Source organism: Erinaceus europaeus, chromosome X, assembly GCF_950295315.1.
Source record: "Erinaceus europaeus chromosome X, mEriEur2.1, whole genome shotgun sequence".
In the NCBI taxonomy this organism is placed as follows: domain Eukaryota; kingdom Metazoa; phylum Chordata; class Mammalia; order Eulipotyphla; family Erinaceidae; genus Erinaceus; species Erinaceus europaeus.
In genome coordinates, this window is record NC_080185.1 from 97258229 (window position 1) to 97284594 (window position 26366).

At 51.1% G+C, this 26366-nt stretch overlaps 1 protein-coding gene across 1 annotated transcript in view; it reads left to right on the forward strand.

The window, feature by feature from the left end:
• Positions 1–1185: 1185 nt before the first annotated feature.
• The window catches only part of BCOR (BCL6 corepressor), a 136450-nt gene continuing 111269 nt past the window's right edge, over positions 1186–26366 (forward strand). The window contains exon 1 of the mRNA XM_060182605.1: positions 1186–1276. The gene's annotated coding sequence lies outside the window, so the exon portion shown is untranslated. The remainder of the gene's footprint in view (positions 1277–26366) is intronic.

The window sequence follows — 26366 nt, forward strand, 5'->3', positions numbered from 1 at the left end:
CCCTAACAAGCTGAAATACTGTCTGGCTGTTTGGCTGGAGGCCAGGTGTGAGAAATCAGTATGTTTTCTTCCTTTTTAAAGAATTTATTTATTTATTCATAAGAAACATAGGAGAGAGAGAGAACCAGACATCACTCTGGTACATGTGCTGCCAGGGATTGAACTCAGGACCTCATGCTTGAGAGTTCAATGTTTTATACACTACGCCACTTCCTGGTCCACAAGTCAGTATGCTTTCTAGTACAAGTTTCCTATTAGACTGGGGAAGATAACACAGTGGTTCTGCAAAAAGACTTGCCTGTTTGACGCTCCGAGGTCCCAGGTTCAATCCCCAGCACCACCAGAAGCCAGAGCTAAGCAAAGATCAGGTGAGAGAGAGAGGGCGATAGTTTCCTACTAGTTGCAGGCGTGTCCACTTCAAGAGACCAATGATTGGGGCTCTTTTCTCTGCAAAGACACTGGTCATTCATGATCTGACCGTCATTAATTCGGACACCCATTCATGCCACCAGTATTTACTGTGTTCTTATTCTGTGCCATAGGGGCATGGGCCCAAATCTCGGGCCCCAACTGTCCTTTGGAGTCTTAAGGTGAACACTATAGCAGAAGGTTAAACCACACTGGCTTAAATTCTTACTATCATTTATACGGTTGAGTGTTTCTCTGTGGGTGTCTTTCTTCACTGACCTTTTTCTGCGTCCCAGGTCTACCTTTCTTTCTCACAGATTTCTTTAACGAGAGAGAAAAGAGAGACCAAACAGGTCGTCTTCCTTCCTCTCTTTTGCTTTCTTTCTTTTCCACAGATTGATCTATTGGTTTAATGAGAGTGAGACAGAGAGACAAGAATACTGCTCTGCTCAAGCACATGCGGTCCTGGTGGTGGTGTTGGGTCAAAGGCTGGGCCTCAAGCATGCGAGATCTTTGCTCTTCCCGCTCAGTCACAATGCCTCAGTTTCCCCATCTATAAGTCGAAGGATGTGTGTAGTGGGCGCTGAGTATGGAAAGTGCAACCCCTCCCCCCAGGTTGGGCTCGGTGCCACAGTGCAAGGGACCTTGATACCTGGTAGGTCCCATGCGTGTGGTGGGGGGCCGCCCTCCGGGTGGGTGGGTGGCTGCTTAGGGGCTGGTGTGGTGGCTGGGGCGCGGAGACAACCACTCCCGGGGAGCGCACCCCCTCCCCCAGCCGGGCGCGTAGTGAAATCTTAGAAGCCGCCGCCGTGGCCGGGAAGACAGGGAATGCTGGAGTCGGTGGAAGCCGGAGCTGCTCGGCCCGAAGGTCAGCGAGTTGTTTTGAGTTCTCCTACCCAGAAGGGGGGGCGGGGGGAAGCCGGGAGGCGAGGACGCAGAGGCCCGAGAGACCCCGCGTCAGAGCAGAAATTGTGCTCCGGAACCGGCTGCGGAGCGGAAGCCGCGGCTGGGGCGGGTCACGTGCGGCTGGGGGAGCAGGAGGGACCGGGGAGCCACGGGGGCGAGCGCGCTCTGCGGGGAGCCGTGTGAGGGTGGGGGGGGCGTGCAGGGGGGGAGGGGCGCTGCACCGTGTACGGAGTCGCCGCTTCGCGGGTCGCCGACCTTGTTCTGCTTCTGGGGAGCAAATCCCTGAACGACCGGAACCGCCATCGCGGCCGGAGTCCCAGGGGCGCCCCCTTACGCGTTGGGGGGGGGGGGAGCTGCATCCCGCAGGGCGACTCTGGGCGAGGACAGGCGTCGGCAATGGAGCTTGCCGAGGGGCTCCCCGCGGGGCGCGGGTTGGAGCCCCCGTGCACCCCACACTTATAATCCGACCCCCACGCCCGAAGAGAGAGGGGATCTCAGTCCGTTAGGGAGGAGCGGGTGGAGGGCTCCTTGGGGTGTGGCGGCCGCAGCAGGGGACGGGATGCGGCAGAGAAGTGGCCCCGTGGCCCCGCAGTCCGGAGTGGACAGTGTCACTCCCCAATGTGTCGTGCGCCACTTCCGCGTGCGAGGACAGAGACACAAACTTGGACACACTCCAGGGCCCTCGAAAACGTCCCCCTTGTGTGTCTCCAGTGCCCCCCCCAAATGCCCAATTGCACCCTCCAGGCCCCCAGTAATACGCCGGGTTCGGGCTGGGAGTTCTAGAAGGCTGGGCTAGTATACTCAAATCCCGAGCGGGAGCCCCCAAACACGTTCCTCTCCTGCGCCAACAGTAGCCCCGCAAAGTTTCCCGCGTCCTCCCCCGTTTGGGGAAAAGCGTCTCTTCCGGAGTTTGGGGGAGGGGGCTCGGGAGAGGGGTACGGGCCGCAGGCCAGTCGGAGTGGCAGCGCCTTGCGACGCCATTTGCACCCCCTTCCCCCTCGGGCAGGTTGGCGGGGGCGGGGGTGTCGCCCGCCCGGCACCGAAGCGCATTCCTGGCGGGGCCACCGGCTGGGTGGTTCCGTATACAGAGTGGGGTGAGTCCTAAAGGCTCCTGGGCTCAGGCACTTTCGGTTGGGAAAAGTTGCGGGACTCCCCCGCCTCGCAGGCATGCACGCCCAGCGCGGGGGTGGGGGAGGGGAAGAGGGAAGGCCGCGCCGCCCCAGCTCTGGCTGTGCGTGGAGCTGCCAGGTGCGGCGCTGGAGCGGCCTGCCTTGCAGCTGCCCCAGCAGCCTCCACCCTGCAGCGGAGAACCGCCACCGTGTCCCCATCCTTCGCCTCTCCTCCCCCATACACACTCACCCGGCCCGATTCTGACTGATGGAAAAAATGACAGCATACAGGCTGCCCGCAGGCATTCATTCATTCACGCGGCCGCCTAGCCAGGAAACCGCCGGCGGACTGGCCGCGAGGGTCGCCAACTCCTTTCCCAGCTAGGAACCAACCGGTGTATTCTGCCAGAAACCATGCAAATGCGGGCTGGCGGCTGCAACTTCACCCTAAATACAACTTGTGTCCCTCATCCCTGAATCCCCAATTCGAGCAAGCTTTTTTTTTTTGCACCCCCTTCAGTCAAGTAGACATTGAGTCAAGCAGTCACACTGCGAGACACGTGGGCACTCGCTCGAGGTGGTCCTCGCTCTATCCCAGGTGCTATGCGGCCCTGCGGGAGGCGCTGGACCTTGTCCCTTGTGTGTTCTAAGAAGGCCGGGTCCCTCTGTGGCCCATTTTCAGAGACTGCTTTGGTAACTTTCAGTCTGTTTCTATTGGGGAGGTGCGCAGGGCGGTACTTAATCCTTGCAAATTCCTGCCTGGGGTGTTTGTACTTAGCACTAGATCATCCTGGGTATATGGGGGGGGGGGAATATCATCGCCCCTTTCTTCTCTTGGAGTTCCAGCTGTAAAGGGGAGCATTTGTAAGCTCTCCTTCCCTGAGAGGGAGGTGTTGGGGAGCTGGAGTGCTGACTTATGGCAATGAGGGAGGGGATTGGGGGGCGCTGAAGCCCAGGATGTTGACCCTGAGACCTCTGGAGCAAACCCCGAGGATGGCAGGGCTGGCAGGGCTTTGTCTTGGGTGGGTTGGCAGACTGGCATGAAGGCTGCGATAAGGATCAGGCAGGGTAGAGGCGTGGTGCGCCGCCAGCACTTTGCAGTAAGTAGGCTGGCCATCATCGGCCTGAGTCTAGCCTGGCCTGAGTCTAGCCTGCCGCAGCTCCTGGCCTTTGAAAGGAAAAGGCTGTCCCACCTCATGAAAGATGAGGGACCCAGGAGAGGCCAGGCCCCTCAGACCTCTCTCAAGCCCTCCTTTGCCGCAGCTCCTCCCAACAACAGAGACCTTAGATCAGAAGCTTTTCGAAATTAGAAATCTGACCAATTCTATTTATGTAAACAGTACGTGCATTTGTATGTCCCTAAAATGAGAACCACCAACAGCCCAACAGGGACTAGGCCTGCCGCCTGCCATCACTGGGCCAGTATTCAACTCAAACACACACACGCACACACACACACACACACACACACACACACACACACACACACACACGGCGCTTTTACCCAGCGCCACCAAAGCAGTAATTCAAAGGAGATGGCCTTGAGCCATCAACAAGGGTGACTGGGATGAGTCAATTGAAGGTCTTTTAAAGCAGTGCAGTTTCAGCCAGAGTGTGGGGACAGTGAGGCCCAACTGGCTGGAGGACCCCCATTAATCCAATCTCAGTGAGTGGCCCTAAGTCACTCACTCTACCATACCACGTGCCACCCTCTAAGGGAAAATATAGTCCAGACAGAGTTTTGTTTTGTTTTACCAGAGCGCTACTCGTCTCTGGCTTATGGTGGTGTGGGGGGATTGAACATGGGAACCTGGAGCTTCAGGCATGAGAGTCTATTTGCATAAATATTATGCTATCTTCCCCTTGCCTTAACTTTAAAAAAATTATTTATTTACTTATTTATTATAGATAGAGGCAGTGAAATTGAGAGGTAAAGAAGAAAGACATTTGCAACACTGCTTCACAGCTCATGAAGTTTTCCCACTGCAGGTAGGGACTAGAAACTTGAATTTGGGCCCTTGTGCATTATAACATGTGCTCTCCAATGGGTGCACCACCTCCTGGCCCATATTTATTTATTTATGAGAAAGAGCCAGATGTGGTCTAGGAGGTGGTACAGTGGATAAAGCATTGGACTCTCAGGTGTGAGGTCCTGAATTCAATCTCTGGCAGCACATGTACCAGAGTGATGCCTGGTTCTTTTTCTCTCCTCCTATCCCTCTCATTAATAAATAAAAAAAATATTTTAAAAAGTAAGGAGTCGGGCGGTAGTGCAGCGGGTTAAGTGCAGGTGGCGCAAAGGGCAAGGACTGCCTCAAGGATCCCAGTTCGAGCTCCGGGCTCCCCACCTGCAGGGGAGTCGCTTCACAAGGTGTCTTATCTGCAGGTGTCTTATCTTTCTCTCCCCCTCTCTGTCTTTCCCTCCTCTCTCTATTTCTCTCTGTCCTATCAAACAACAATGATATCAATAACAACAATAATAACAACAACTATAAACAACAAGGGCAACAAAAGGGAGGGGGGAAGTAAAAAAGAAAGAACCAGACTATTACTCTTGGCACAAGTGATGCTGGGGATTGAATTTTTTTATTAAAAAAAACTTATTAATGAGAAAGATAGGAGAGAGAAAGAACCAGACATCACTCTGGTACATGTGCTGCCAGGGACCTCACACTTGAGAGTCCAATGCTTTATCCGCTGCACCATCTCCCGGACCACCTGGGGACTGAATTTGATACCCCATGCTTGAGAGTCCAATGCTCGGGGTCAGGCGGTAGTGCGCACCTGGTTAATTTAAGGCCGTGGTCCTCACCTGCAGGGTGAAGGCTTCATGAGTGGTGAAGCAGGGCTGCAGGTGTCTCTCTGTCTCTTTCCCTCCCTATTTCCCCTCCCTTCTCAGTTTCTCTCTTTCTCAAATAAATACATAATAGAATAAAAAATGAATTAAAAAGAGAGAAGCCAATGCTGTATTGACTGTATCACCTCCTGGAACCACACAACCTGGGCTTTTTTTTTTTTTTTTCACCAGAGCACTGCTCAGCTCTGGCTTATGGTGATGTGGGGGATTGAACCTGCGACTTGAGAGCCTCAGGTATGAAAGTCTCTTTGCATAACCATTATGCTATACCCCCACCCTTTCTTTTCTTTTTTTTTAAGGCCTTTTTTTCCCCCCTAACCCTCTCAAAAGGAAAAGAGCCACTGACACATTGTAGTCTTGTACAACAGGCAGAGTTCTTGGCACCTCTCAGATTAACTCACATCCCCAAAATAACCCTATGAGTTAGGGACTATTATTGGCCTTGTTTTAGGAAGGAGGGCAGAGGCCCAGGACTGTTAAGTGTCAGTCTGGCAGCTTGGGTAGGGCCGTGCTGCCTCTTTGTGGTTGTATAATGAAGGCCAGTTGTCTGGGTGTTGGATTCCCCCCCCCCAAAAAAAAAAAACCACCAAAATGACAACATTATGGGAAGAGACATTTTGCAAAAGAAAGTTCTGGAGCTCTGTGTAGCATGTTGCTGTTGGAGAAGGGGTCTGGGGAGGCAATGCAGAGGCCCCTTGCCCCACCTCGTTGGGCTTCCGTCGGTCACGTCCGCCGGAGGTGACTGGGGGCTGGCCATGGCAGATTGCTGACGAACGCCTTATCGCCTGGGGCCAGGGGTCCCTGGGGTGGAGAAACGGCCGCCCGGAGGGCAGCTGGGTCACACCATTCCGCAGGCTCTGGGTTCTCGGCTCTGGGCAAGGACCTGGCCAGACACCCGGAAGAGCCTCCCGCAGATCCAGGCTGCCCTCCCCTCTGCTCCGCTTGAGCTGCCAGCCCAGGGCACAGAGCCCTGCCAAGCCTGCCTGCCAGTCCTCGTTCCGGACGGCCGAGTCCGCATTGCTCACACTCGCTTGGCTTTCCCCCAAACACAATCCACACACACACACACACACACACACACACACACACACACACACACACACACACACTTTTCAGATTGTGCCTGCCTCCCGGGCCTCCACCTTCTCTCCTTCCTACCCAGCCTAGGGGCTGGGCTGCCCTCTTCCTCCCCTCACCCACTACAGAGTCAGATCACACACAGGCACTCCTGGAGCTCAGCCAGAACCCCAGGATCCAAAACCCCAGCCTTGCCTGAGGAAGTTTCTTGATGGTCCCTGGGTCAAAGGAAGGGCAACCCAGGTTTGTGGGGCCTGTCTGTGGCTGTCACCCCCACCCCCTCAGCATGTCTAGTCTGGGCCCTGGCTCTGGCCAAAGGGGCTTGGTTGCTCGTTCTTAGGCCTCCACACAGCAGAGCTGGGGGACTGGCAGAGGAGGCAGGGAAAGGCGGCAGCAGCCCACATGCCTCAGGGCTTGGCACATGCCTTTCCCGGAACCCCGAAACCCAGGGGAGCTGCTGCCATCTTCAGTGACAAGCAGTGAGACACTGGTGATTAAGTATTGCTTTCCGGCTCCTTCCCCTGCTCGTGGCACTCCGTTCCACCGGGCTGAATGCATCTCTCTCTCTCTCTCCCCCTCTCTCCCTTCCCCCTCCTCTCTCTCTCTCTCTCTCTCTCTCTCTCTCTCTCTCTCACACACACACACACACACACACACCCTGCGCCTTGCACGTTGGGGAGAGGATAACCAAAGCTGACGACCCCCACCCCCACCCCCACCCCCACCCAGGCCAGAGACTAATCCGGCCACCTCTCCAGGGATTAACTCATGAAAAACTCTTCCGGCGCAGCCTGAGAGTCTGTCTGAAGAATACTTGCAAATGGTCTAGGGAGGGAATCTACCCAGTGGAGGGGAGTGATTAGACGGAAGGCTGAAAGTCTGGCGATCCCTACAATGAGGTTGGTCGGGGCTGCTCCAACCCCGAAGGTGGCCCAGATCCCGGGAGGCACAGGGAGAAAGAACTGCAGCTAAATTGTGTGGGTCCTAGTGTAGGCAGCGCCCTGGTTCCCCGAGGAAGGCCAGACTGATGGAACTTACTGGAAGGAGGGGTTCCGCTTCCCTATCTGCAAAACAGAACCACCAACATTCAGCCTGCCCACTCCCAGGCAGGATTCTAAGCACAGAGGTAAAGCGGGTGTGACCCCCTTCCCCATCACTGTGATTTAACGCCCTCAGTAAATGGTGATTGGAAAGAGAAAGGCAAACTGCCCTCCCTGGAGTCTGGCAGGAATGGGCCAGGTAAAGGGCCCCTGGAGCAACACCTTGAGAGTCTGTGCCTTCTCTTCTTCTGCATGGCTTTTCGTTTTTGAAGCAATGAAAGACTTTCTGAATTGAGCTGAGAAAAATCCCTGTCCAAAACTCAGGGTTAAAAGAAAGGAAAGAGTCTAATTTGGGAGAAGCCACATTTTAAGATGAAGAATGAAAATATGGAGAAATTTCCTTTTTATGCCATAGACAACACAACACACACACACACACACACACACACACACACACACACACACGCACGCACGACCGCAGAAGTAGGCTCTGACTCAGGCTCAGTCAGGGCAGATGGCATTGGTGCTCAGTGGTGAAAGGTAACAAATTGTTGGAAATGAACCACAGAGGAAAGACCGATGAGGCCTGCCTCAGCGTCCCGCAGGCCCGGAGCTGCTAAAACTGAGTGTTGGAACGGGCGCCTGGCGAGCTTCGGCCCGCAGATGGGCTCACGCAGCGTGACCGGCCCCAGGTGGTGCCCAGGCGCTCTGGGGTAGAGGCCCTAGCTACACAGTCACCAGGTCTGGAAGGTCACGGGGGAGGGGGGGGCTCTAGCTGGACTGCCCACCGACCTTCCTCTCCCTGTCTGGGGGGGGCCTGCCCTCCCTGCCACCCAGCCTGGCTCCGGAGGCCTGCAGCACCCCACAGCCTGGCTCTCACACCCTCGTGATTCATTTAGCAGCGGGGCGGAAAGCCTGTTTACCTCTGCAGCCCAGGGCGACAGCATCTTCAGAAAAAGCCTAGCGCCAGCCAGTGGGGGAGGATTGTCCTACAGATTATGTCTCCTCCTGGTGTGTGTGTGTGTGTGTGTGTGTGTGTGTGTGTGTGTGTGTGTGTGTGTGTTGTGTGTAACCAAGAGAACTAGGTTGGAGAGGGGGTGGGGTGAGTGAGGGGGTGCGTCGCTCCTGTTTTTTAAAACACAGTATTTGAAAGAGAAACAAAAGCCACACAAAAGCCGTTTAGGAGGTAGCAAAGCTGTTTTTACATATAAAAAGTGCCCGGAATACCAAGGGGCCCCAGCAGCGAGCAGCTCAAAGCTCAGGCTGGTCTGGACAATTAGCAGTTAATCTGTTATCTGCCATCACCAAACAAGTTTTGAGGCTGGAGGGTTACCCAAATTCCTGCTGCAGCGGACGACAGCCCCCACGGAGCAGTAGGGGGCCTCTCGGATGCTCCCGGTCTTTCTAAGAGTAAAACCGGCTTCCACAAACCTGGGGGGACTTCAGTCAAAGGACAAACTTGAGCTGCAAAAACTCCACTTGGGCAGCCAGTCGGTCTCCACCTGCATTGTCCCTTGGGCCTGAAATATCCCTTGGGCCTGAGTTGTTGGTTTGGTTCAGATCTCTCTGCACTGACTTTTATAAACACACACACACACACACACACACACACACACACACACACACACACCCCTCCTTTTACACATAGTAGGCCTCCAGACAATATATGGTGGACAGCAGGAACTCAAGCGAGACGCTCGGCCTACAAGAGAATCTAGTGCACGGCGGCCTCATTCTCAGAACCCCAGCGCCCCGCCCAGAGCCCCCGGCCGCCGCAGCCTGTGCATAGCTTGGCCCAGCGCTGGCCGGGGCGGGCGGGGGAGACCAGGAGGCACGAAGCTCCTGGAGCCTGCACGATGATAAATATTGCGCAGACAGCCCATAAATAATTTGCATTATGTTCAGCTGACAACGCAGGGCGATTAATTTTAATAGCTACATATTTGCCTGGGCTGCTGCTTTCGTAGGCCCGGTAATGAAAGGCAAGAGGCCGCCCTGGCTTGGTGCTCACAGTCCCTGAAGGCAGCCGGGAGGTGTGGGAGGGCCCAACACCAGGCAGTGCCCCCTGCCCAGATGTGATGGAGGGGTGGGGTTCAAGCATCCCCCAAGCCTCAGGCAACTGGAGACAGCATAATAAGACGAGGCACATTTGCCTGTGTGATGGTTGTGGACTGGGACAACCTCCCCGAGGCGATAAGCCCCACTGGGCTAAGTCCTTGGTGAACCCAGGAGGGAATTTCCCATTACTGGTGTGTGTGTGTGTGTGTGTGTGTGTGTGTGTGTGTGTGTGTGTGTGTGTGTGTTGGCATAAGCCTCCACCAGTTCACCAGCGGGGTCCAGAGAGGAACAGGCCCTTTTGCCCTGGGGATCCGGACCAGAGACTGAACAAAGCCACTCATCCTCTCCTGGCCCTGAGTCCCAAAGGGGCCCCCCACCCTCCAAACACTTCCCCGGCACGAGCTCAGCGATTCAAAGGACAGAAGAAAGGGTTTGCAGGGAGCTCCCGAGAAAAGAGGGAGGGGAGCACATGAGCCTCTGGTGACCAGGTGTGGACAGGAGTGTGTCTGGGTGGCCAGGTGCACATCCTGGTGACAAAGCCCCACCGCCACTGCCAGTGCCCAAGCCCTGGTGGGGGAGGGGAGCCAATTTTCCTGGCTGCAGCGGCTGCAGAAATTGGCAGCTTTCTCAGAGAGAGAAAGAGAGGGTTCATTCCAGCCAGGCCAGGTGGAGCCTCCTGAAGCCAACACCTGTGTGTTTTTCTTTTGGGGAAGTGGCAAATGCAGTGGTCATGACCAGGTTTTAATTGCCTTGTGTAAAGATCAATTCAAATATCAGTTTGGTGAGAGGTCTGTAGTCTGTGTGTGTGTGTGTGTGTACAGTGTGTGTGTCCACTGAGCTGGTCAGTCCAGCTCTTACCCACATGCCAACCCAAGAGTGTCAGTGCGGGCCTGCAAGGTGGACCTCCCTGCATCACTCCCCAGACTGCCCAAGATGTGCACACACAATGAAAACACACACATACCCACACCTTCCACCTTCCCTGGTAGAGAGGGCTTGGCTCGAAGGGGTCTTAGTGATAATGACACACGGCAGCACTAAAGCTGGGTCAGGGTTAAGAAGGCATTCTCCTTCTCGACCTCCCATCCCCCAAGAGCTTTTTTTAGTGCCCACTTATGGGGAGTGGCGGCACAGAGTAGGTTGGGGGGGGCAGTGATTGGCTGCAGCTGAGCAGGGATAGATACCTTATTTTAATATGAATCTCTTCCTTGAATTCATCATGGTTGTCAGTTACAGTGACTTGGAATCCCTGAACGGTGTCTGTATCGTAGGAGATACCCACTCGGCTGGTTGAAAAGGAAAAAGATGTTGAGGGTTCTATATTTGTTTTTTAACTGCTAAAAAAAAAGTTTAGGGCAGGGGTAGATAGCATAATGGTTATGCAAAGAGACTCATGCCTGAGGCTCCAAAGTCCCAGGTTCAATCCCCTGCACCACCATAAACCAGAGCTGAACAGTGCTCTGGTAAAAAAAAAAAAAAAAAAGTTTGTTTCCTTAGTTTACATCTTTACATCTCTTGGGGCAGAAGCCTATTTTCACTTGGTCTTAAGGAGAAGAAGGGTCTGGAAGGTTATTGAAGGGGCCTGTGGCTCTTGGGAGTGGGGTGGGGGATATTTGAGAGCTGGAAGGGAATGGAGCTAAAGAAGAGCTTCAGGCCAGGGCTGAACTTGACTTTCTTCCAGGAGCTGGCCCTAGGCTACACCATGTGCACCTTCCGGGAATGGGCGGGGCGGGGCCAGGAGGTGGGGTGGGAAGTCTCAGAGAGGTGGCGGGCTGTCTCCCGACTCTGCTTCCTGCCTAGTCCCCCCACACCTGGCCTCCTGGCCTCCCCGACATCCAGCTCTGCCTGGAGGGCGGCAGAACCAGATGACGGGTCCAAACCCCGAGAGACTGCCTGGCTTTCTCCTCCCCTGTAATCAAAACCAGATGCACTTAAGCGCCTTTCATCAGAGGAAGCCCAGAGCCCTTTAACAGGCTTACATTTGCCTGCCCAGGCTTCAGGCAGAGTCTGGCTCCTCCCCTGGCACCGCCTTCCTCAGGCTCAGGATAACTACCCAATCCAGGTAGTTGGCATGCCAGGAGCCCTGCTGGGGGTGCAGACCCTGTTGTCTAGAGAAGAGACTTGGGAAGCCAGCAGCTTGTGTCTCCATTAAGACCTGCATGCCCTTGTTAGAGATAACCAAGAAGGGGCCAAGTGGTGGCACACCTGATGGAGCTCACACAGTACCTTGCTCAAGGCCTGGGTTCAAGTCCCAAGCTCCCAACTGCAGAAGGTGGGGGGGGGGTGCAGGAGCTTCACAAGTGGAAGAGCAAGGCTGCAGGTCTCTCAGACTCTATCTCCCTTTTGATCCCTCCCCTTCCGTCTCAATGTCTGTCTCTATCCAAAAATGAAATAAAAGGGGCCAGGTGGTGGCTCATCTGGTTAAGAGCTCACATCACAAGGACCCAGGTTCAAGTCCCTAGTCCCCACCTGCAGGGGGGAAGTTTTCACAAGTGTTGAAGCAGGTTTGCAGGTCTCTCTCTCTCTCTCCCCCCCCCCAATTTCTCTCTGTCTTTATCCAATAATAAATAAATAATAAAATTATTTTTAAATAATTTTTTATTTATTTGATAGACACAGAAGAAAACTGAAGGGGGTTGGGTGATAGCGCGTCAGATTAAACACACATGGTGCAAAGCGCAAGGACCAGCATAAGGATCCTGGTTCGAGCCCCCGGCTCCCCACCTATGGTGGGGGGGGGTCGCTTCCCCCTCTCTGTCTCCCCCTCCTCTCTCCATTTCTCTCTGTCCTATCCAACAACGACATCAATAACAACAACAATAACAATAATAACCACAACAACGATAAAACAACAAGGGCAACAAAAGGAAAAAAAAAAATAGCCTCCAGGAGCAGTGGATTCCTGATACAGGCACTGAGCCCCAGCAATAACTCTGGAGGCAAAAGAAGAAGGAGAAGGGGGGTCGGGTGGCGGCGCAGTGGGTTAAGTGCACGTGGCGCAAAGCACAGGGACCAGCGTAGGGATCCCGGTTCGAGCCCCCGGCTCCCCACCTGCAGGGGAGTTGCTTCACAGGCGGTGAGGCGGGTCTGTAGGTGTCTGTCTTTCTCTCCCCCTCTCTGTCTTCCCCTCCTCTCTCCATTTCTCTTTGTCCTATCCAACAAGGAACAACATCAACAGTGGTAATAATAATGACCACAACAAGGCTACAACAACAAGGGCAACAAAAGGGGGAAAAGATGGCCTCCAGGAGCGGTGGATTCATGGTGCGGGCACCGAGCCCAGCAATAACCCTGGAGGAAAAAAAAAGAAGAAGGAGAAGGAGAAGAAGGAGGAGAAGAAAACTGAGAAGGGAGGAGGAGATAGGGAGAGAGACAGAGAGACACCCCCCCTCGCGTGCTGGTCAGGACCAGCGGCTTGAACCTGGGTCCTTGTGCTTAACCAGGTGCACCACTGCCTGCCCCCCTAAAATAAAATATTAGAAGAAGAAACCAGGGCCAAGTGGTGGTGCACCTGGCTGAGTGCACATGTTACAATCTGCAAGAAGCCTGGTTCCAGCCCCCGGTCCTCATCTACAAGCTTTGTGAGTGGTGGAGCAGGTCTGCAGGTGCCTCTCTTTCTCTCTCTCCATCTACCCCGATACACTCGATTTCTGGCTGTCTCTATCCAATAAACAAAGGTAATTATTAATTTAAAAAAAAAAAAGAGAGGAAGAGGAGCAAAAGGAGGAAGAGGAGAAACAAAGAGAGGCTAAAAAAAGTGGAGGCCAGGCCACAGCAATATAATGATCAAAGATGTAGAAAGCCTTTAAGGAACAGGGGACCCTCTCCAGCCAAGCTGCAGTGTTTCTTCCCAACTCACCCCACTGCCAGCAGGCTGTCTTATCTCCTCTGCACGCCTGACACAAGAAATACAGGATCTAAATGTTTGGGGAGTGGGCAGTGGCAGACCTGGTTTAATGCACCTTACCATTCACAAGGACCTGGGCTCAAACCCCCGCTCCCTACCTGTAGAGGAAAAGTTTCAGGAGCAGTGAAAGAGGGCTGCAGGTGTCTATCTCTGTCCCTCTCTATCCCCCTTCCCTCTTGATTTCTCTGTTTCTATCCAAAAAATAAATGAGTAAATAAAACATATATATAAAAAAAGTTTGGGGGGCGGGTGATAGCACAGCAGGTTAAAAGCACATGGCACGAAGCACAAGGACCTGCATAAAGGTCCCGGTTCGAGCCCCCGGGAACCCCACCTGCATGGGGGTCGCTTCACAATTGGTGAAGCAGATCTGCAGGTGTGTCTGTCTTTCTTTCCCCTCTCTGTCTTCCCCTCCTTTCTCCATTTCTCTTTGTCCTAGCAACAACAGCAATAGTAACAGTGGCAATAACAACAAGGGCAACAAAATGGGGGGGAAAAAAGATCTCTAGGAGCAGTGGATTCATAGTGCCCCAGCTATAATTAAAAAAAAAAAAGGCAAGAAAAAAAGTTAAGTGGGGCCTAGTGGTGACGCACCTGGTTGAGTGCCCACACTACAGTGCACAAGAACCCAGGTTCAAGCCCCTGACCCCCACCTGCAGGGAAAAGCTTCACAAGTAGTGGAGCAGGGCTGCGAGTGTCTCTCTGTCTCTCTGTCTCTCTCCCTCTCTCCCTCTCTCCCCTCTCAATTTCTCTGTCTCTACCCAAATAAATAAATAGATTACTTAAAAAGCTTGGGAAATCAGTGCGATGGTGGAAGGTTCCAGAGCAAGACATCTATGGGTTTAATGGGTAGTTCTGCACCCAGTGGCTGGGTCACCAACTCTCAGAGCCTCAGTGTCCTTACCTCTAAAATGGACAGGAGGGCTGGTGAAATAGCTCACAGGGATAGTGCACTGTTTTCCCATGTGAGTGACCCGGGTTCAAGTCTGGCCCCCACCACATTGAAAAATGTTTCAGTGGGAGTCGGGTGGTAGCGCAGTGGGTTAGGCGCACGTGCCACAAAGCTCAAGGACCGGCCTAAGGATCCAGGTTCCAGCCCCCGGCTCCCCACCTGCAGGTCGCTTCACAGGTGGTGAGGCAGGTCTGCAGTTGTCTGTCTTTCTTTCCTCCTCTCTGTCTTCCCCTCCTCTTTCTATTTCTCTCTGTCCTATCCAACAACAACGACAACAATAACAACTACAACAACAATAAAAAACAACAAGGGCAACAAAAGGGAAAAAATAATTTAAAAAAGAAAAGAAAAATGTTTCAGTGCTGTGAGTCTTCTCTCTGTCTGTCTCTGTCTCTCTTTCTCTGCCTCTCTGTCTCTATCATAAGGAAAGAAAAATCAAAAATGGATAAGAGCCTATAAATCTCACAAGACTGAGGAGGGAGGAGATGGAAAGCAACAGAAAAGCAGCACTTAGATTTCATAAATATGCTGCCCTTGTTCCTGAAAGAGCAGAGAGGCGCTTCAGGCTGACAGTGCTTTGGTTTCCTATCATTGAAAGAGAGAGAGAGAGAGAGGTAGAGTCAGAGCACCGCTCTGGTACATGAAGTGCTGAGGATGGAACTGAGAACTTCAGGAATAAATATCTGTTGCTCGGGAGTCAGGCAGTAGTGCAGTAGGTTAAGCGCAAGTGGTGCAAAGTGCCAAGGACCGGCATAAGGATCCCGGTTCAAGACCCCAGCTTCCCACCTACAGGGGAGTCGCTTCACAGGCAGTGAAGCAGGTCTGCAGGTGTCTGTCTTTCTCTCTCCCTCTCTGTCTTCCCCTCCTCTCTCCATTTCTCCCTGTCCTATCCAACAACGATGACAACAATAACTACAACAATAAAACAACAAGGGTGAAAAAAGGGAATAAATAAATAAATATTTAAAAAAAAAATCTGATGTTCACCCAGCTGAGCTGTCTTTCCAGCCCCAAGGCTGATATTGGTTGAAGTGCAGGCTGTAAGAAGGTTCATTCAGGGGCCCAGTGGTGGCACACCTGGTTAAGCACATACATTACAATGCACAAGGACCCAGGTTCAAACTCCCAGTCCCCACCTGCAGAGGGGAAGCTTCACAAGTGGTGAAGCAATGTTGCAGGTATCTCTCTGTCTCTCACCCTCTCTATCTCCCCCTTCCTCTCAATTTCTGTCTGTTTCTATCCAATAAATAAAAGATAATAATAAAAAAGGGAGCTGGGCGGTGGCGCAGTGGGTTAAGTGCACGTGGCGCAAAGCGAAAGGACTGGCTTAAGGATCCCGGTTCGAGCCCCCGGCTCCTCACCTGCAGGGGCGTTGCTTCACAGGCGGTGAAGCAGGTCTGCAGGTGTCTATCTTTCTCTCCCCCTCTCTGTCTTCCCCTCCTCTCTCCATTTCTCTCTGTCCTATCCAACAATGACGACATCTCTCTTTCACTTTCCCTCTCTATCTCCCCTTTCCCTCTTGATTTCTGGCTGTCTATCCAATTATTAATAAAGATAATTTAAAAAAAATAAAGACTTAAGGCTGGGTAGCAGGTGGTGGGGCACCGAGTAAAGTGCACATGTTACCATAAGCAAAGACCTAGGTTCATGACCCCAGTCCCCCACCTGCAGGGAGAAGGTTTCATGAGTGTTGAAGCAGTGCTGCAGATCTCTCTCTCTCCTTTCCCTCTCAGTTTCTCTCTGTCTCTATCAAGAATCAATTAATTAATTGAATGTTTTAAAAAGACCTAAGGCTATCACAGGTCTCCCTGATCTGGTCCTTGAGTGAGAAGAATTGCTTCTAGAAGGTGTGTTCCAGCAATCTGGGAAATGACACAGTTCATTAAGCATTGGACTGTCAAGCGTGACGTTCCGAGTTCAGTCCTTGGCATTGCATGTGCCAAAGTAATGCTCTGATTCTCTGTCCCCTCTCATTCATAAAGAAACCTTTAAAAAAAAGGGGGGGAGAGAAGGCTGGATGGTGGTGCACCTGGTTCAATATACATGTGCAGGACACAGGTTCAAGCCCCCACTCCTCACCTCCAGAGGGGAGGCTTCACAAGTGGTGAAGGAGTGTTGCAGTTGTCTTTCTCTCTCCTTCACTCTCTCTCTCTTTTTAATATTTATTTTATTTATTTATTCCCTTTTGTTGCCCTTGTTGTTTTATTATTGTAGTTATTATTGTTGTTGTTGTTGTTATTGGATAGGACAGAAAGATATGGAGAGAGGAGGGGAAGACAGAGAGGGGGAGAGAAAGACAGACACCTGCAGACCTGTTTCACTGCCTGTGAAGCGACTCCCCTGCAGGTGGGGAGCTGGGGGCTCGAACTGGGATCCTTGAGCCGGTCCTTGCGCTTTGCACCACCTGTGCTTAACCCACTGCGCTACTGCCCGACTCCCACTCTTTTTAAAATAGACCTTATTTTTATTTTAATGAGATAGAGATACAGAGAAAGACAAAGAGACCAAAGCACTGCTTAGCCCTGGTTTATGGTGGTGCTGGGGACTGAACCTGGAACCTTGGAGTCTCAGGCATAAAAGACATTTTGCAGAATAATTATGCTGTCTCCCCAGTCCTTCTCGCTCCCTCTCTATCTCCACCTTCCCTCTCAATTTCTCTCTGTCTCTGTCCAAAGGAAAAAAAAAAACGTGTGTTTCAGCAGCCCCATGAGTTAGAGCCACGGGCCTCCATTATCCAGCAGGAAGACAGTCCCAAAGCCTGGGAACTGGGGCTGGGGGAGGCAAAGAGGGGGTACAGTTGCCAGCCCTCTTGCTGTGCACCAATGGCCAGCCTCCCAGACTGAGTGGCTGCCTGCATGCTCAGTGCAGACTCTCTCCTCAGGGGACAGCTGTCCCTGCGAGCTGGACCTCTGTTCCTGTCTCTCTCAGGCAAGCCGCTCCCTTGACGCTTGGCTGTGGGTATTCCCTGTCCCCTCCTTCCCTTTGCTGCTGTGCTGTTCTGGCCTGTTCCATAGCTCCCCACTCAGTCCCGCACCCCACACTCCATACCCCAGTTTGGCTTCTTTCTCTCTACCTTGCAGGCTACTTGTTCTCTTTATCTGCCCACTCTCTGATGACTGCCCTGCTTTTGGAGGAAAGACCACCCCCACCATGGGCTCCCACATTCTCTCTCTCTTTTTTTTTTTGCCTCTAGGGTTATTGCTGGGGCTCAGTGCCAACACTATGAGTCCACCACTGCTGGTGGCTGTTCTCTTTCTTTCTTTTTGTTCTTTTATTGGATAGGACAGAGAGAAATTGAGAGAGGAGGGACATATAGAAAAGGAGAAAGATAGAACCTGCAGAGCTGCTTCACCACTTGTGAAGTGTCCCCCTGCAGGTGGGGAGCCAGGGTCTCGAACCTGGATCCTTGGTTGGGTCCTTGGGCTTAGTACTATGACTCCCACATTCTCTCCAGTTGGTTTTTCTACATTGCAGATGTGTTGGAGTGGGGAGGGACCTTTCCCAGGTTTAGAATGAACTCAGCTCTCCCCACCCCCCATCCCTAGGAGGGCAGACTGAATGTTGGGGGTCAGCTGCCTAGTTTTGGAAGCAGGATGCAAAGCACTATGGGCAAAGCCTCAGAAACGTGACTCCCCGTGAAAGCCATGGGTGGGTCCCGAGTATGGCACAAAGTGGGGTGGGTGTGGTCAGGAAAGGAAAAGATATGGGCTTTGAGGGCGGGGCCTGGGGAAGAAGGTGCCCACACTCTGAGCGGCCTTCTATTGCACCAGCTTTCCCAGTCTCCTAACGCAAGACTCTTCAAGCAGAGTCCTGGGTATGAATGAGTGAGTGAATGATTAGATTAACAAATTTAAAAAAATATTTATTTATTTATTCCCCTTTTTTGTTGCCCTTGTTGTTTATTGTTGTAGTTATTATTGTTGTTTTTATTGATGTCATTGTTGCTGGATAGGACAGAGAGAAATGGAGAGAGGAGGGGAAGACAGAGAGGGGGAGAGAAAGATAGACACCTGCAGACCTGCTTCACCTCCTGTGAAGCGACTCCCTTGCAGGTGGGGAGCTGGGGGCTCAAACCAGGATCCGTACACCAGTCCTTGTGCCACCTGCGCGTAACGTGCCCGTCTCCCTAGATAAACAAATTTTAAAGCAGCTGAGGAGATGGCTCGAAAATTATAGCATTAGGGAGTCGGGCAGTAGCGCCGCAGGTTAAGCGCCCGTGGCGCAAAGCGCGAGGACCCGACGTAAGGAATCCGGTTCGAACCCCGGCTCCCCACCTGCAGGGGAGTCCCTTCACAGGCGGTGAAGCAGGTCTGTAGGTGTCTATTTTTCTCTCCCCCTCTTTCTCTTTCCCTCCTCTCTCCATTTCTCTCTGTCCTATCTAACAACAATGACATTTATATCAACAATAATAACTACAACAACAATAAAAAAAACAACAAGGGCAACAAAAAGGAATAAATATTAAAAAAAAAAAAAGAAAAGTATAACATTGGACTTACATGCTTGTGCTTCTTGGTTTAATACCCAGCAGTGCATGTACAGGACTGATACTCTGGCTACCCCCTGTCTCATGTGAAACTCTCTCATCTGTAAAGTTAGAAATAAAATGCTTTATAAGTATCCAGTCTGCCACACATCTTCTTGTTGTTTTTTACTATAAAAATTGATTTATGGGTTGGGTAGAGAGTGTAATTGTTCTGCAAAATACTTCCTTTTTTTTTTTTTTTTTGGTATTAAAAAAAATATTTTAGGGAGTTGGGCAGTAGCACAGCAGGTTAAGTGCAGGTGGTGCAAAGCGCAAGGACCGGCCTAAGGATCCAGGTTTCAGCCCCCGGCTCCCCACCTGCAAGGGAGTTGCTTCATAAGTAGTGAAGCAAGTCTGCAGGTGTCTATCTTTCTCTCCCCCCCTCTGTCTTTCCCTCCTCTCTCCATTTCTCTCTGTCCTATCCAACAACGACGGCATCAACAACAATAACTACAACAATAAAACAAGGGCAACAAAAGAGAATAAATAAATAAATAAAAATAATAAAAATAACAATTAAAAAATTTTAAAAACCACAGAACCACCTGTGGCCTAGGAGGTGGCTTAGTAGGTGAAGTGCTGGACTCTCAGGCATGAGTTTCTGACTTCGATACCTGATTCTGCATGTGTTAAGAGAGTAATGTTCTGCTTTTCTTTCTCTCATAAACACCATTGTAAATCAATGTTTAATTTAATTAAATTAAATTAAAAAGAGAGACAGACAGACACCAGAGCACTGTTCTGGCTTATGGTGGCAGAGGGGATTGAACCTCAGAGCTTACTATCAACAAAATCAAGGCAATGGATCATGTCAGCCACAAAAGAACTGGGAGGCAGGAGTGCTGTTCTTACTGCCCCTGTGGGTCGTGGACTCAGTGGAAAGACTCAATAGCTTGGAGCTGGAGTCACCACGAGGCTCTCCTCCCCACATGCTTGGCTGCTCACTGGGACTTTGCCTTTGTCCCACAGCACCTGCATGGGTGGGCTCCTCTCATGGTCTGGGCTTCCTTTCGGTATGGTGGCTTATGGGGAGAAGGACTGGAAGTCACACAGTGGCAAGTCAGGGCTCCAAAGCCATGCAGGTCAGTGAGTGTCACCCTTGGTGACCCACCCTCCAAAGTCACGCTGTGTCATTCAGGCCATATTCCACTGCTCATTACAGCTCTGATTCCAGAGGGAGGCTTACAGTATGCATGAAGGGTCGGGCTCCACCTCTTGCTGGGAGCAACCTCAGAAAACAAGTGGCTATTGGAGAGAAGGATAAAAAGAAAAAAGAAAAAGAAAAGCAAGCAGTGCTAGGCACTCTCGAGAGCTCGGCTTAATTAGCAGTGGCTCTAAACAGAACAGTCTATGTTATAATAGGAGCTTGTACCCTCAAGAGGCATCATAAATTATACAGGGTAGGGGGTGGGGTGGGGTGGGGAAGGAAGAAAGCTAAAATTAGGCCAGGGTAAAAGAAATAGAACCACGAAGCAAATATGGATTTTGTGAGACATAGAGGATATCAAAGGACAGTTCTCATTCCCCCATCTCTCTCTCCCTCTGCGCACACACACACACACACACACACACACACACACACACACGCACACGCACACATGCGCGCGCATGCACACCACTTGTAAAGTGTGAAGAAGGACTGAGGCAGAATTGGATGGTGGGGTTGGACAGGTTTGAGACCCTTCAGCATTGAAAGGAAAAAAGCAGGTGTAACAGGGAGGCAGGTCTGGAATCTGTCTACTACTATCCTTCCATCCTTCCCTGACATGCTCTGCAGATCTGTGGTCACCGTCATGGTGCTAAGTGACATTATTTTCACTGCTTGCCCCCAGATCACCCCCTACACACACACACACATACACACACACACACACACACACACACACACATCTCTATATGGAAATGTAGCCAGTAAATTCCCTAAAGGTTGGGGGTGGGGGGAAGGGGGACATACACTGGTCTGATGAGAAAGGACTCTAATACTCACTGTGTGTCCCTTCCCCCCAGGTAGGGTCTGAGACATCCAGCCTGGGCAGTGTTGTGACTGAAAGGACCTGGGTACATCTCTAGGGCCCCAGGTTCCCATTATCCTTGTCTCTAACCCCTGAATGGAGAGTTTGACTTCTAATTTCATGCTAGGGGTTTCACAGGCAACATAATTGTATTTGCCTCTGCCTTTGATCTCGTATTTCATTGTGGCTCCAGTAGGAGACAGAGACCAAAATGCGATGGAGAGATGGGCCCTTGTGTTGCTCTGGGATTGACACTTAGGACTTGCCCCGGCTCCCTGAATCGTAACATATGTCCCCAGAGTCTGAAACTCCATGTTCAGCTTTTTAAAAATATTTATTTATTCCCTTTTTTGCCCTTGTTGCTTTATTGTTGTAGTTATTATTGTTGTTGTTGGATAGGACAGAGAGAAATGGAGAGAAGAGGGGAAGACAGAGAGGGGGAGAGAAAGATATATACCTGCAGACCTGCTTCACTGCCTGTGAAGCGACTCCCCTGCTGGTGGGGAGCCGGGGTCTTGAACCGGGATCCTCATGCCGGTCCTTGGGCTTTGTGCCACATGCGCTTAACCCACTGCACTACTGCCCGACTCCCCCCCCCCTTTTTTTTTTTTAAGAATCCAAAGGTTCTTTGGTGTCTTTCCTTTTGGCTCATAAAGGCTTCATTTCCACCACTACTTGGGGGTGTTGGTGCTCCTGTTTGAGGTCTCTGTGAAAATCAGAGTGAGTTAGATAGCTGGAGAGCTCCACTGGTACCTGCCTGCCCCTTTCCTGACCTCAGGACACACCTGCTCTCCGCGTCAGCCTCCCTTCAGGTGACATGGGTCTAAGGGGCTTACTGCTTCTTCTCTCCCCCCCCCCAATGATTTATTTTTGCCACTGGAGTTATTGCTGGGGTCCAGTGCTTGCATGACTCCACCATTCGGGGGGGGGGCATGGAGAAGAAGTAGAGAGGGAGAGAGACACACACAGAGAGAGATACCTGCAGCACTGCTCCACTCATAAAGCTTCCTGCCACCCCCATAGATGGAGACCTGGGACTGAACCCAAGTCCTCGCTTATGGTAACATGTATGCTCTACTGGGTAAGCCGCCATCTGTCCTTTCCTTTCTTTTCAGTAAGACTTTATTTATTTATTCCCTTTTGTTGCCCTTGTTTTTCTTTTTTATTGTTGTTGTTATTGATGTCGTTGTTGGATAGGACAGAGAGAAATGGAGAGAAGAGGGGAAGACAGAGAGGGGGAGAGAAAGATAGACGCCTACAGACCTGCTTCACCGCCTGTGAAGCGACTCCCCTGCAGGTGGGGAGCCGGGGGCTCGAACTGGGATTCTTTTTTTTTTTTAAGATTTTATTTATTTATTTATGAGAAAGATAGGAGGAGAGAGAAAGAACCAGACATCACTCTGGTACATGTGCTGCCAGGGGTTGAACTCAGGACCTCATGCTTAGAGTCCGATGCTTTATCCACTGCGCCACCTCCCGGACCACCAAACTGGGATTCTTATGCTGGTCCTTGCGCTTTGCGCTGCCGCCCGATTCCTTATTTATTTATTTATTTATTTATGAGAAGGAAGGAGTGAAAACCAGAGTACTACTCTGGTACATGCAATGCTGGGGATCAAACTCAGGACTACATGCTTGAGAGTCCAGCTTTTTTTTATCCTCTGTGCCACCCTCACTGGCCTCAGGTTCTACTGCTGCTATGCTGAAAGCCAAAGTATTCCAGATTCAGCAGTAACTTGGTGGGTCAGATCTAAACACAGTTCAAGGTGACCCCTGACATAGGCCAGCATGTGTGTGTGTGCGCGCGTGCGTGTGTGCGTGCGTGCGTGCGTGTGTATGTGTGTGTGTGTGTGTGCGTGTTCGTGTTCTGGTCCTGGGGCACCTTTCCTCAGTTCTCAAGATATCACTGTACAGGTTAGCAGCAGTCCTGTCCTTAGGGGAGAGGTAAAGAGATGGGTCCAGGGGGCATCCTGGGAGTGGAAGGGTGGGCCTGCCTGGCCCTGCAGCCAGCAGCTCTGACCCAGCATGTTGGAGCAGTAGACCTGTTTACTTGCTCTGCTTTTGGTCACCTCAAGCCCACAGGGCCCAGTATTCACAGGCGACTGGGTCCTGTCTAGGTTTCTTTCAGAGTATTACCATACCTGCAAAAGGTGGGGAGCGCTTTGTGAAGCAGGTCTGCAGGTGTCTCTCTGTCTCTCTCCCTCTGTATCTCCCCCACCCCTCTCAATTTTCCTCTGTTGTAGCCAATAAAAGCAAAAGACAGACAGAGAGAGGGAGAGGAAGAGAGACAGAGACAGACTGGAAAGAAGACTGTTGTCACCCTACTTATGTGTCTTATTTAGCCAGCAAGGGGGGGAGTGTGTGTGTGTGTGTGTGTGTGTGTGTGTGTGTGTGTGTAGGGTTTTGTTGTTGTGTGGTTTGGTTTTGTTGCTACTAGGGCTACTGTTGGGTCTTGATTCCTATACAAGGACTTCACCATTCCAAGTGGCTTCCCCCCACCCCCTTTTTTTTCCTGATAGCCAGGGAGGGGGTGGAGCGAGAGAGAGAGAGAGAGAACTGCAACACTGCTTGTGGAGATTTCCTGCTACAGGCAGTGACCAGGGGCTTGAACCTGGCTCTTCTCACATGGTAAAGTGTACTTTGCAGATGGGCCACCACCTGACCACTAGAGTGTCATAGTCCGACAAGTTACCTCTGAGCTAAAAGTCATGGTCATATGTAATAGGTGATGATCAGGGGCCAGGTAGCTGCACATCTGGTTAAACACATAGCAGACCATGTGCAAGGATTCAGGTTTAAACCCTGGGTCCAGGTCTCTCTCTCTCACTCTCTCTCTCTCTCTCTCTTTCTCTCTTTCCCCTTTCAACCTCTCACTATACTGTCAAATAACAACAACAACAAAAATAAAAAGTGGGAGAGTTGGAAAAAGCAATCCCCACTTGTTTATATACTATCTCACCTATTCTCCAGCTAACCTGCTCACTCTCTTTCTTTCTTTCTTTCTTTCTTTCTTTCTTTCTTTCTTTCTCTCTTTTCTTTCTTTCTTTCTTTCTTTCTTTCTTTCTTTCTTTCTCTCCAACTCTCTCTCTTTCCCAGCTCTGGCTATGGTGCTACTGAAGGCTGAAACTGGGACCCTAAAGTCTTTCATCATAACCATTATGCTGTCTCCCTGGCTCCCAGCTGATGTTTGCTTTCAGATAGAAAGAGACAGAGAGTAAGCATTGGACTTATAAGCACAGGCCCTGAGTTTAAACCCCAACAGTACATGTACTGGAGTGATGCTCTGGTTCTCTCTCTTACTATCTAATGAATAAATAAAATATGAGAGAGGCAGGGGGAGAAAGGACACTACAGCATTAGAAATTCCCCCACTGCTGGCATGGAACTCCCATGTGTTGTCTGGGTTCCAGCCTGGGCCTCTTCATAGTAAGGCATGCACCTTAGCGAGTGAGCTATGCAGCCTTGCTTATTTCTTTTTCTTTCTTTTTTTTTTTTAAATATTTATTTATTCATTTTCCCTTTTTGTTTCCCTTTTTGTTTTATTGTTGTAGTTATTGTTGCTGTTGTTATTTATATCATCGTTGTTGGATAGGAGAAAGAGAAATGGAGAGAGGAGGGGAAGACAGAGAGGGGGAGAGAAAGAGAGACACCTGCAGACCTGCTCCACCGCCTGTGAAGCGATTCCCCTGCAGGTAGGGAGCCAGGGGCTCGAACCGGGATCCTTACGCTGGTCCTTGTGCTTTGCGCCACCTGCGCTTAACCGCTGGGCTACCGCCTGACTCCCCAGCCTTGCTTATTTCTAACCTGAGCTTTATTGGTATCTGGACTTTCATTAATGTATTTTTATAGTATTGAGGTATTTTTATAGTAAGGCCATGAATGCCCTATCTGCTGAGAAAGGAGAGTTTAGGTAACTCACTCTTCCCTTAAAAATTGAAGTGTGGTGGTCCGGGAGGTGGCACAGTGATAGGGCTTTGGACTCTCAAGTAGAAGGTCCTGAGGTCAATCCCCGGTAGCACATGTGCCAGGGTGATGTCTGATTCTTCCTCTCTCTTCCTATCTTTCTCATAAATAAATAAGTAAATAAAATCTTTTTTAAAAAAAGAAAAAATAATGCTATAAGGAAACATTAAAAAAAAACTGAAGTGTGTGTGTGGGGGAGTAGCATAATGGTTTTATGCCTGAGCTTCCAAAGTTCCAGGTTCAGTCCCAGGCACCACCATAAACTAGAACTCAGAAAAAGCAGGAGAAGAAGAAGGAGAAGGAAGAAACACAGAAAACATAAGTATCACCCAGGAGCCCAAAATGTATTCACCTCCCTCCCAATTTCTTTCCACGCCTCAGGCAATTCGAGTGGGCCGTGTCTGAGGAAGAGGCTTTCAAAGGACATTAGTTACATCATTGTGACTGATTAGAAGTCCTCAGTTTTATTCTTCTGAGTACTTGTGTGCTTTCAATTACTTTGTTATCTCTCACAAAGGAATATTTGCCCAGAGTTTTAAAAGACTCTGGCTGTGTAAGGGCTGGGGAGATTGCTTATGCTTATTGACTATGCCAAAGATTCTCTCCTCCAACACTCTGAAGTCCCAGATTCAATCCCTACCACCACCAGAAATTGAGCAGTGCACTGGTATGAGCACCCCCACATTAAAAAAAATAATAATAAAATTGGGACCAGGCGGTGGCGCACCTGGTTAAGCGCACACACTATAGTGCGCAAGGACCCAGGTTCAAGCCCCTTGTCCCCACCTGCAGAGGAGTCGCTTCACAGGCAGTTCTTCTTCTAGCGTTTGCCCTTCTTCCGTAGCCAGTCAACAAGCATCAGGTTGAGCCTGATGTAAAGTTTCGAGACCTCCTTTGAATCTGGAGAGGTGGCAGTCGTTGACTATGTGGGTCATAGTCTGTCTGTAGCCGCAGGGGCAGTTCGGGTCGTCTCTGGCTCCCCAGCGATGGAACATAGCGGCGCACCGGCCATGGCCTGTTCGATAGCGATTGAGGAGGGCCCAATCATAACGTGCTAGGTCAAAGCCGGGTTGACGCTCGCAGGGGTCTGTGATGAGGTGTTTGTTCTTGACCTCAGCTGACTGCCAACTCTGTTTCCAAGAGTCTGGAACAGAGAAGTTCAGTGTAGGCGTAGGGGACCAGATTGGGTGACGAGACGTCAAGTGTTGGACAGGGTGGGCGAAGATATCTGCGGATATTGGCAGGTCCGGTCGAGCGTAGACGTGGGAAATGAACTTAGATGATGCCGCATGCCGACGAATATCTGGCGGGGCGATGTTGCTAAGAACTGGCAGCCATGGAACCGGGGTGGAACGGATGGTTCCAGAAATTATCCTCATGGAGGAATATAATTTGGAATTGACCTAGTGGACATGGGGGCTACGGAACCATACTGGGGCACAGTATTCTGCAGTGGAATAGCATAATGCCAGAGAGGATGATCGTAGTGTGGAAGCGCTCGCGCCCCATGAGGAGCTGGCCAGTCTTGCAATGATGTTATTCCTCGCGCCCA